Source organism: Artemia sp. Qi Xiang Cuo, chromosome 20 (genome assembly GCF_049724085.1).
Source record: "Artemia sp. Qi Xiang Cuo chromosome 20, ASM4972408v1, whole genome shotgun sequence".
Taxonomy (NCBI): domain Eukaryota; kingdom Metazoa; phylum Arthropoda; class Branchiopoda; order Anostraca; family Artemiidae; genus Artemia; species Artemia sp. Qi Xiang Cuo.
In genome coordinates, this window is record NC_142813.1 from 17531581 (window position 1) to 17543769 (window position 12189).

Genomic DNA, 12189 nt, shown 5'->3' on the forward strand with positions numbered 1-12189 from the left:
TTTGTCGGATATGTCGGATAAAATTGACAAAATATAAGTATCAGAGTGAATAATTTTTTTTTTTTATCAACATCCTTTGCCAGATACATCGAATAAATGTGAATTTTTTATGGTTTAAGTATGTTTTATGTCATTCTAAGACATGTAAAAAAAAGTTGAAATAAAATTAACATGTGGAAAAAAAAGCTTAAATGTGAATTTTTTATGCTTTAAGTACGTTTTATGTCATTCTAAGAGATTTAAAAAAAGTAATTTAAACATGGGTGTTCTTATTTCCGAAAACTAAATCCCAACTTTATTAAAATACCAAATATTATTAATAAAACCAGATGTATTTTAAAAAGGGGGTGTTCATATTTCTGAAAACTAAAAACCAACTTTATTTTTAAAAAATGAAGTATTATTAATAAAATCAGATGTATTTTAAACGTGCATGTTCATATTTCTGAAAACTAAGACCCAAATTTATTTTTAAAAAAATATTATTAATTAAAATCATATTTTTTTTAAACGGGATGTTCGTATTTCTGAAAATTAAAACCAAACTTTATTAAAAATATCAAATATTATTAATAAAATCAGATGTATTCTAAACAGGGATGTTCTTTTCTCTGAAAACTAAAACCCAACTTTATTAGAAAATCAAATATTATTAATAAAACCAAAGTACTTTAAACATGGATGTTCTTATTTCTGAAAACTAGAACCAAACTTTATAAAAAAATCAAATATTATTAATAAAATCATACATATTTTAAACGTGGGTGTTCTTAATTTCTGAAAACTAAAACCCAAATTTATTAAAAAATCAACTTTATCATTCATAAAATCAAATGTATTTTAAACGTGGGTGTTCTTATTTCTGAAAACCAAAAACCAACGTTATTAAAAAATCAAATATTATTAATAAAATCACATGTATTTTAAACTTATATATTCTTTTTTTGAAAAAAAAAACCCGGCTTAATTAAGCAGTCAAGCATTATAAGTAAAATCATATGTATTTTAAACGCGGATTCTCTTATTTCTAAAAACTAAAAGCCAACTTTAATAAAATATCAAATCTAATTAATAAAATCAGATGTATTTTAAAATGGGGGTGTTCATATCTCTGAAAACTAAAACCCAACTTTATTAAAAAAATCAAATATTATTAATAAAATCAAATGTATTTTAAACGTGGTTGTTCATAATTCTGAAAACAAAAACCCAACTTTATTAAGAAAATTCAAATATTATTAATAAAATCAGATCTATTTTAAACAGGATGTTCGGGGCCCCTTCTTCCAATTTTTTGAGCCCATCCCCCCATTTTTTTATACTTTTCTTTTGAAGTTTATTTTTCAACTTTATTTTCTTTTTTTTAACATGATAATTTCATTTCAACTTTTTTACATGTCTTAGAATGACATAAAACATACTTAAAGCATATAAAATTCACATTAAAGCTTTTTTTGATTTTTTTTAACATGTTAATTTTATTTCAACTATTTTTTACATGTCTTGGAATGACATAAAACATACTTAAACCATAAAAAATTCACATTTAAGCTAGATTTCTTAACGTTTGTAGATATGTGTCTTAAACCTATGATTTGGGGTGCTTGGTTTACTATTTCGCACTTTTCTGACCTAGGTCTCTTAGCCTGTCGTAGGTGTGCGTTGTCTGAAAACTGATTTGGGCTGTTTGGTTTATTATTTTAGACTTTCCTAGCTAGGTTTCTTAACCTTTCGTAGGTGTGTTGCATGAAACTTATGATTTGGGATGTCTAGTTTGCTATTTTGAACTTTTCTGAGTTAGATTTCCTAGCCTTTCATAGGTATATGTTGTCTGAAATCTATGATTTGAGATGCTTGGTTTACTATTTCGCATTTTTCTGAGCTAGGTTTCATAGCCTTTCATAAGTGTACGTTGTATGAAACCCATGATTAGCTTTAATATATTTTTGGGAGGTAGGGGATGATCCAAGGCCTCATTGGGTACATTTTTGCATATTTTTTTATAATAAAGTTGGGTTTTAGTTTTCGGAAATAAGAACACCCACGTTTAAAATACATGTGATTTTATTAATAATATTTGATCTTTTAATAAAGTTGGGTTTTAGTTTTCAGAAATAAGAACACCCACGTTTAAAATACATATGATTTTATTGATAATATTTTATTGGGAAACGTATCTGTATTAACTTCAGGTGGCTTTATGTTACAGTGAGTTATTAGTAGTAGTTCTATTTTCATGTTTATTGCAATCCATTTGTACTATGCCTTGCACATTTTCACATATTTTCTTGATGAAACGCGTCTGTATTGACCTCAGGTGTCTTTATTTTACAGTGAGTTGTTAATGGTAGTTCAATATTCATGTTTTTGCAAGCCATTTGTACTATACCTTATACATTTTCAGATATTTTCTTGATAAAACGTAGCTGTATTGGTCTCAGGTGTCCTTATGTTGCAGCGAGTTGCTAGTAGTAGTAGTAGTATTTCATGTTTTTGCATGTCATTCATACTATAATCATTGACCACAGATGGCTTAGTAGCGAAGTAATTTGTTAGTACTAGTAGTATATCATGTTTCTGCAAACTTTTCTTACTATACCTTTAACATTTGAGATATTTTCATAATAGAAAGTACCCATTAGCATACTCAATTCAAACATCACATTAACCCATTCGAACAACATATTTTATTTTCACTGTCCTCGCTGCTTTAACAGTAAACAATAAGTCAGTGTGGGAGGATCTTACTCCAACTCAGCCCCCGAATCTTACTAAGAAGTGGTACTTGAAAGTTTATATTAAACTAAAATCATTGACAAAGCGAAAAAAAATACAAAAAACAAAGTGTTGCCCCCGCAACCAAATTATCCTATTTGAGTGGGAGGATCCCAGCCCAACTCAACCCCCGAATCTTACTTACTATGAAGTGGTACTTGAAAGTTTCTATTAAACTAAATCATCGACGAAGCGCTAAATTCAGTTACTAAATTTTTTCCGACATTTCGTTATCCCCACGCCCCCTAAAAAAAGAGCGTAATCTCTCATTACTCCTAATTTATAAGAGCGGAAAAATAATTTATAAGCCCAAACTCATTAAATCACTAAATTCAGTTACTAAATTTGTCTGGTATTTCGTTTTCCCCCCTATTTTAATGTTTTTTTCAAGCCATTTGTACTATGCCTTAAACATTTTCCGTTATTTTCTAGATAAAACGTAGCTGTATTGGCCTCAGGTGTCCTTATGTTGCAGCGAGTTGATAATAGTAGTAGTAGTATTTCATGTTTTGAATGTCATTCATACCATAATCTATAAATTTTCTAATATTTTCTTCACAAAACGTACTTTTGTTGACTTTAGATGGCCTAGTAGCGCAGTAAGTTATTAGTACTAGTGATATTATCATGTTTTTGCAAGCCTTTCTTACTATACCTTCAAAATTCTAAGATATTTTCATGATGAAACGTAACCATTAGCATACTCAATTCAAATATCACGCTAACCCATTCGAACAACAGATTTTATTTTCACTGTCCTCGGTGCTGTAACAGTAAACAATGAGTCGGTGTGGAGGTCTTACTCTAACTCCACCCCCTAATCTTACTATGAACTGGTACTAGAAAGTTTATATTAAACTAAAATCATCGACAAAGCGAAAAAAACATGTCAAATTCAATAACCTATTAGCATACTGAATTCAAACATCACATTAACCCATTCGATTTTATTTTCACTGTCCTCGGTTCTTTAACGGTAAACAATAAGTTACTGCGGGAGGATCTTACTCCAACTTAACCCCCGAATCTTACTAAGAAGTGGTACTAGAAAGTTTATATTAAACTAAAATCATCGACAAAACGAAAAAAAAGCATGACAAAAATCAAAGTATGTTTACAGAAAATTTACGCTTGAACTATTATTCGTATCGAGAGAGAGAGAATATGACGAATTATTTTATGAAACTGATTCAAAAGATGAAACGTATATTGCATCTGCAGGTAACACCCCATTTTTTAATATCCCTACGCTGACTTCCTCTTCCGATAAACTTTCTTCTTTGGCACAGTGACAAACTATGTGCCTTCATTTCAATTATTAACGCTATTTATTTTTTTTCAAACTCATCAAAAATATAAAACTTCACCTCATTGGTGCTTACGGTTCTTGATGGTTCATACCCATAATCGTCTCACTAGTAAATTTTTAGGGATTTCTAAGGATTGTTCTGAATTTCTTTCTTGACATCTACGTCTTTATTATCGATCAATTTCTTAGTCATGATCTTTAATAATTCTTAAACAATATTGAAGAAAACAACCCACTGTGTATCGTTGATTTCGACAAAGAAATTACTTTATTACAAAATCAAATATTATTTATAAAACCAGATGTATTTTAAACGTGGACGTTCTTATTTCCGAAAACTAAAACCCAACTTTATTAAAATAGCCAATAGTAATAACAAAATCATATGTATTTTAAACGTGGATGTTCGTATTTTTTGAAACTAAAACCCAACTTTACTAAAAAACTCAAATGTTATTAATAAAATCAGATGTATTTTAGACTGGGATGTTCATATTTCTGAAAGCTAAAACCCAACTTTTTTAAAAAATACACAAAAATGAACCCAATCAGGCCTTGGATCATCACCCACATCCCAAAAAAAATATTAAAGTTAATCATGGGTTTCATACAACATACACCTATGAATGGCTATGAAACATAGCTCAGAAAAGTACAAAATAGTAAACCAAGCCCCCCAAATACTAGGTTTCAGACCACATACACCTACGAAAGGTTAGGAAATCTAGCTCAGGAAACTCTAAAATAGCAAACTATACATCCCAAATCATAAGTTTCATGCAACACACACCTACGAAAGGTTAAGAAACCTAGCTAAGAAAAATCTAAAATAGCAAACAAAACATTCCAAATCATTGTCAGGAAAGTACGAAATAGTAAACCAACCACCCCAAATCATAGGTTTCAGACAAAACACATCTACATACGTTTAGAAATCTAGCTTAAATGTGAATTGCTTATACTTTAAATATGTTTTATGTCATTGTAAGACATGTAAAAAAATAAGTTGAAATAAAATTATCATGTTAAAAAATAAACTTAAAAAAACGCATTAAAATGGGGGGATGTGCCCAAAAAGCTGTAGGGAGGGGGCTCCTTGGAGGTTGGGGAGACGGGAGCTTGGAGGTTGAGGTCGTTGGTGGCCAGGGTCATTGGTGGTTGCGGTCCTTGATGGTTCAAATCCATGACCATCTCACTAATCCCATATTGTGTACTTGTTTATTATAGCGACCACAGCCAAGAAGTAAAGGTAGGTCAAGTCACATATATCAAACTGTTTCATCCCAAATAATCCCCTAAAATGTCAATTAATCTCTGACGTTTCCTTTGTTCTGGCAACTGTGCACAGATACATTTTAAATTCCCATGAAGCCTATTGATTTTTCTGTCATGAATTCTTACACAATCGAAGCTCTATAAGTTCAACGTAATTCATGTCTGTATCAATTACATATCATCCTGTCTGGAAATTAATTATAATATGTTATCAAGGAATGTTCACGGGGTGAAATTGTGTCATAAAGAAGTTACGTAAATTCAATGCTGAAATTTAAGGGAGTCTGGTGATGTAACACACGTCAGTATTTCTAGCTCTGTGATTGGTCTAGAAAGAGTGTGTGGTCTTGTACGTGTCGTATTGTAGCCCTCTGATTGGCTGTAATCCTGTTTAGGTCGTATTAGATATACGCCCTCTACTGGTAGTATAGATTATAACTTGAAAATGCCTTCCCATGCTATAATGTGGGCTATTCCCAGATTATAAGCCAGTCTAATCCAGATTTTAAACCAGAATATAATCTTGGGCTCTAATCGTGGTTGCAGCCGCAGCTGCAACCTAGTAAAGAGCGAACTACAGCCTATAGTAACCAAAGGCTGAAAAACACTTTTTGGAAAAAAAACTGCCTAGTGAAAGAATTTCCATCTGACACTGACTCAGGAATAGTAACTATTATTTCGTTTCGTCTTAAAAGTAAAAGTTAATTGCGAAAAGGAATTTACATTGATTTCAGATAAAACACTGAAACGCCTTGAAAATGGTGTTAGATCAAAATGAAAACTGCACCATTAGAATCACCATGGTCTAATACCTGATATAGGGATATTACAGTCGCTCGCCTTGAACAACAAGGGAAATCATTTTTGTATGGGTAGCACTGATCGGTCTCTAGTTTTTTTTTTTTTCAGGGCTAGGGGAGTACCAGAACACCATAGAGAGATGCTTAATAGCTCATTCAAAATCTATTTCTCATATCTAGGTGTTTTTGTAAGTTCTACCCTCTGCATGTTCCATGTGGCCCTAAAAATGGCACTTCCTGTGGCATTTCTTAAGGGTTGGGGCTACCGGGCTACCAGAATATCGTAGACAGATTTTTAATAGCTCATATAAAATCTATTCCTCATGTCTACACTCATCCTATAAATTCACTATCTGCGAGTTCCAAAATGGCATTAAAAACGGCACTTTTGGTGCCTTGTCTCAAGTGGAAAAGCTGGGGCTAGTGGGCTATCGAAACTTTTTATAGTGATGTTTAAGGACTCTTTTAAAAGTTATCGCCAATATCTATGGGTTCTTTATCAATTCTACCATCCATAAGTGTTATATAGCACAATTTGGAGCCAACACTTTTGGTGCGACTTCTTAAGTAGATTAAATAAAATAAAAAAACAAGTTTTTTAAACTGAAAGTAAGGAGCGAAATTAAAACTTAAAACGAACAGAAATTATTCCGTATATGAAAGGGGCTGTCCCCTCCTCAACGCCTCGCTCTTTACGCTAAAGTTTTTTATTGTTTTAAAAAATAAAGTTGTGAGACAGAGTCAAACTTTAGCGTAAAGAGCGAGGCGTTGAGGGGACAGCCCCTTTCATATAAGGAATAATTTCTGTTCGTTTTAAGTTTTAATGTCGCTCCTTACTTTCAGTTTAAAAAACTTGTTTTTTTATTTAATTTCTGATCGATTTAGTTAATGCAGCTTTTATTTTGGCTCACCGTCATTTAATAAGTAAAAAAAAATTGCATAAAAATTTTACTTTTCTTTTGGTAAATGGTTGTCTCTAAATTTGGTTCTGACGTAATTTACAATTTAACTTACGTAACGAACTTCTATATTCGTATATTTTTCTCCTAGCAAAAAATACAAAGTTGCAGAGTTTCGCAGATATGAGCTTGGAACCTATTTAATAGGGTTTTTTGATACGCTAAATCTGATTGTGGGATTTTCATTCAAATTTTTTCATTTGTAGGGGATGTTTCCTCCCTCTTTAAAAAATCAGGTAATTTTTCTCAGGTTCGTAGCCTTTGATGAGTAATACTAAACTTAATAAAATTTATATATTTAGAATCAGCAATATAAGCCAATTCTTTTGATACATTTATTGACACCAAAATTCCGTTTTTGAAAGTTTCGATTACTATTGAGCCGTATCGCTTGTTTTTTTTATTGCTTTTTTTTATTACGTATATGTTATTACGTATATGAGGGAGTTCTCCCCTTAGTCAATACCACGCTTTTTACGTTAAAAGTTAAAAAAAAAATTTATTCACAAACTCCTGAATCACAAAGGCCGCTTAATTAGAATAGATAGCTCTTTTGAAAGCACTAAAAAAAACTGTAGTGTAAAGAGCGAGGTATTGACCTGGGGGAGTACCCCCTCATATACGTAATAATTTCTGTTCGTTTGAAGTCCTTATGTTGCTTCTTACTTTCAGCTGAAAAAACTTGTTTTTTTTTTATTTAATTTCTGATCGTTTTTTAAATAATGCTTGGAAATCCGGCGCCCCCTTCATAGAAATGTCCCTTACCACAAGGAAACATCCTCCACGGACATAGTCTCCCCAGTATCCCCCTCCTCCATCCCCCCTTCCCCACCACAAAAAAAATCCTTCCTGAAAATGTCTTTATACGTCCCAATAACCAATACAATATGTAAGCAATGGGCAAAGTTCATAACTTGCAGCCCTTCCCCTGGGAACTTTGGGGAATTAAGTCATCCTAAAAGACATATTTATTAGATTTTCAACTATGCTGAACAAAATGGCTATCTCAAAATTTTAATTGGGTGACTTTGAGAAAAAAAATGAGCGTGGTCACTTAAAAAGGGCACTAGAACTTTTAACTTCCGTTCCAATGAGTCTTCCTACGATATTCTAGGACCACTGGGTCAATACGATTACCCCTGGGGAAAAGAAAAAAACAAAAAACAAATAAACACGCATCCGTGATCTTTCTTCTGGCAAAAAATGCAAAATTCCACATTTTTGTAGATAGGAGCTTGAAACCTCTACAGTACGGTTCTCTGATACGCTGAATATGATGGTGGGATTTTCATAAGGTTCTATAAATTTTAGGGGGGCTTTCCCCCTTTTTTTGAAAATCAGCTAAATTTTCTCAGGCACGTAACTTTTGATGGGTAAGATTAAACTTGATGAAATTTATATATTTGAAATCAGAATTAAAATCTAATTCTTTTGATGTGTCTATTGGTATCAAAATTCCGTTTTTTAGATTTTCGGTTACCATTGAGCCGGGTCGCTCCATACTTACAGTTCGTTACCACGAACTGTTTGAAAAGCGAGATAGTTTCCGTGAGAGGAAAAGCTGGCATAACTTTTTCAGAGTTGTATAAAAATGTTTATATTCACTTCTTCATGATATTCTATCATTTTATGGGAGAACTAAAGCAGACAGTCATACATTAAGGGTAATTCAGATAGTCTATCAGTTCTGTGAGCCATTTGAAGGCAATTGTAGACCAAAACTTATTCAAAATTTATGACCGGCCATGTCCACAGGATTTGCAAGCAAGTAAGTGACTGAGGTTTCTAACTAACAATTTTTTTAATTAAAACCGGCAAAGATTAATTAAAAGTTTTGAACAACAAAACATTGAAAAACAAAGTTTTTCTGAGGGTAGTAAAGAGCGAAGTCGGTGTTGGGCGTATCGGTATCAATTATTTTTTATCAATCGTGATTTTGTGCCTTCTATGTGTTTTTTTTAATTAAAACAGGGCAAAGAGTGATTTATAAAACAAAGATTTCTGAGGGAAGTAAAGAGCTAAGTTGAAACTTAAAACGAACCAAAATTATTACTTCACAGCCTATCTAATATATATCAGTAAAACTAGTGTAAATAAATCAACTGCTGATATTTCCCTATGTTTGTAGGATTACAGAAAACTAGCGCTTTACTGAAAACACAAGACAATATAGGAGTTTTGGTACAGTCAAGGTAAACCATTTAAGGACACCTTTAACCATATAAAAATAAAGCATTTTAGGATTGCTGCTTAATTTCTTTTTTCGTTGAATTTGGCATCACTTCTGCGCAATGAGATCAGTCCAATGATTGACTTTCGTTTCTGAACTGAAAAGCATATTTATGATTATTTTTTAGACAATTTCGAAGTGAACCAATCTTGATAGTATTAGAACTACAGACACGCCTTGGAATTTGTACCATAGCTTAAAATTGTCCCTTGCAAAGAGAGAAATAACCAGATTTCCAGAGTTCATATTACGGTTTATTTGTTTTCATTTTGAGCAATACAGGATATTACCTGATACATCAAGCCATTATCTTTGTATGTTCTTTAGTGTCTTTGCACTTATTAAGATAATTAACTAAAAAAAACTTTTCCACAAAATAAGTTTTTCAAAGAAAAGTAAAAAACTCCATTAAACAAAAAATGAGCAAAAATCTAATCAAATAATCTACCAATCGTGAAACTACCACAAATCAGAATCGATAAATAAATGAAACCCTAAACGAACAGAAATTACAATAAATAACGAAGTCAAACTCAAGACGAGCAGAAATTACATGAGTAGGCCTCAAAACCCCTATGCCTTCCCAAGGCCAGAACATAATTTGCACTTTACTGAAAAAATATAATTTTTTTTACTTTTATAACTTTAATAAATCAAATAATATTAACATTTTGATTACTAAATATCAGTATATGTATATTAAACTGACAATACACAAGCCACTCCAATTTTCAATTGAATGAGCCCTTTTCGAAGTTTCTACGACAACTTCTTCGATACAAAGTGCCCTGGTCTAAAGGAAAAAATAATAGATAATACATTGTGCCAACATCGTTCTTATATACCCCCGGGGCAAAACTTAAAACCCTTGCCCTGAGGGCTGTATGGGAATGTCCTCCTCAAAATTATAATTTCTATCTGGAAACCAAATACGCTGAACAAAATGGCTATCTCAAAATTTTGATTGGATCTGTTTGGGAAAATGGTGGACATGGAAGGGGTTTTAGTTTCCTTCCAATCACTTTCGACTATTAAAAAGCCATTTCAATTTCCAATCAAATGAGCCCTTTTTGAAGTTTCTACGACAACGCTTGCTATAAAAAATGTATATGCCCCCAGGGCATAACTTACAGCCCTTGCCCCGGGGGCGGTGGGGGGGGGGGGTGTCATCCTCAAATAACTAATTTGCGGAACTTTCAACTACGTTGAACAAAATGGCTATCTCAAAATTTTGATTGGATGCGCTTAGAGAAATGGTGGGCTTGGAAGTGGAGATAGCTGCCCTCCAATCATTTCCGACAAGTAAAAAAGCCACTAGCCCTTTGAATTTCCAATCGAACGAGTCTTTTTTGAAGTTTCTGCGACAACGCTTTCTATAAAAACCTTATATGCCCCCAGGGCATAACTTACAACCCTTGCCATGAGGGATGTGGGGGGAGGGGGGATGTCATCCTCAAAAACCTAATTTCAAAAACTTTCAACTACGTTCAACATATTTACTATCTCAAAATTTTGATTGGATTTGTTTGGGGAAATGTTGGGCGTGCGAGGGGGGTTATTTGCCCTCCAATTACTTTTGATTACTAAAAAGATCGCTAGTCCTTTGAATTTCAAAAAACGAATTAGTCTTTTTTGAAGTTTCTACGACAACGCTTTCTATAAAAACCTTATATGCCCCCAGATCATGACTTACAATCCTTGCCCTGAGGGCTGTGGGAGTGTCCTCCCCCCAAAAATAATTTCTATCTGGAATCAATTACGCTGAACAAAATGGCTATTTTAAAATTTTGATTGGATGTGTTTCGGGAAATGGTGGGCATGGAAGGGGTGTTAGTTGCCTTCCGATCACTTTCGACTATTAAGAAGGACACAAGCCTCTCCAATTTGAATGAATGAGTCCTTTTCGAAGTTTCTACGACAATTTCTTCGATACAAAGTGCCCTGATCTAAAGGAAAAAAAATAATAAATAATGCATTGTGCCAACATCGTTCTTATATGCCCCAGGTCATAACTTAACACCCTTGCCCTGAGGGCTGTGGGGGATCTACTCAAAAGCGAGTAGATATCCTCACAACAACAAACCAATTATAACGCTGCTCAGTAACTTTCAATATACAATTAAATTTATCTTAAAATCTTAGGCATAAAAGTAAACATTGTATTAATAAGTGCAAAGTCATTAAACAGCATACAAAGAAATGGATTGATTTATCGGGTAACATCTTGGTCTCACCCAGAATTACCAGAAATGAAGAACAAATAAACCATAATATACACTCTGAAGATCCGGTTATTTCACTCTATACAACGGAGAATTTCAAGTTATGATACAAATTAATTAAAAAAAGTTTTTCCACAAAACAAGTTTTTCAAAGAAAAGTAAAGAACTGCATTAAACAAAAAATGAGCAAAAATAAAATCAAATAATCTACCAAGCGTGAATATACCACAAATCAGCATCGATAAATAAATGAAACCCAAAACAAATAAAAATTACTCTATATATAACCGAATCAAACTCAAAACGAGCAGAAATTAACGGGAATAGGGCTCAAAACCCCTATGCCTCCCCAAGGTCAGAACATAATTTGCACTTTACTGAAAAAAATATAAATGTTTTTCCTTTTATAACTTTAATAAATCAAATAATATTAAGATTTTGATTACTAAATATCAGTATATGCATATTAAACTGACAATGCACATTCATTTGTATCTCTAAGCTTGGATTCAATGTGTTTGGGGAAATGGAGGGCGTGAGATAGGGGTTAATTAATCTTCACTCTCTCTTGACAATTAAAAAGGTCAATTTGAACTTCCAATCAAATGAGTCCCTTTTA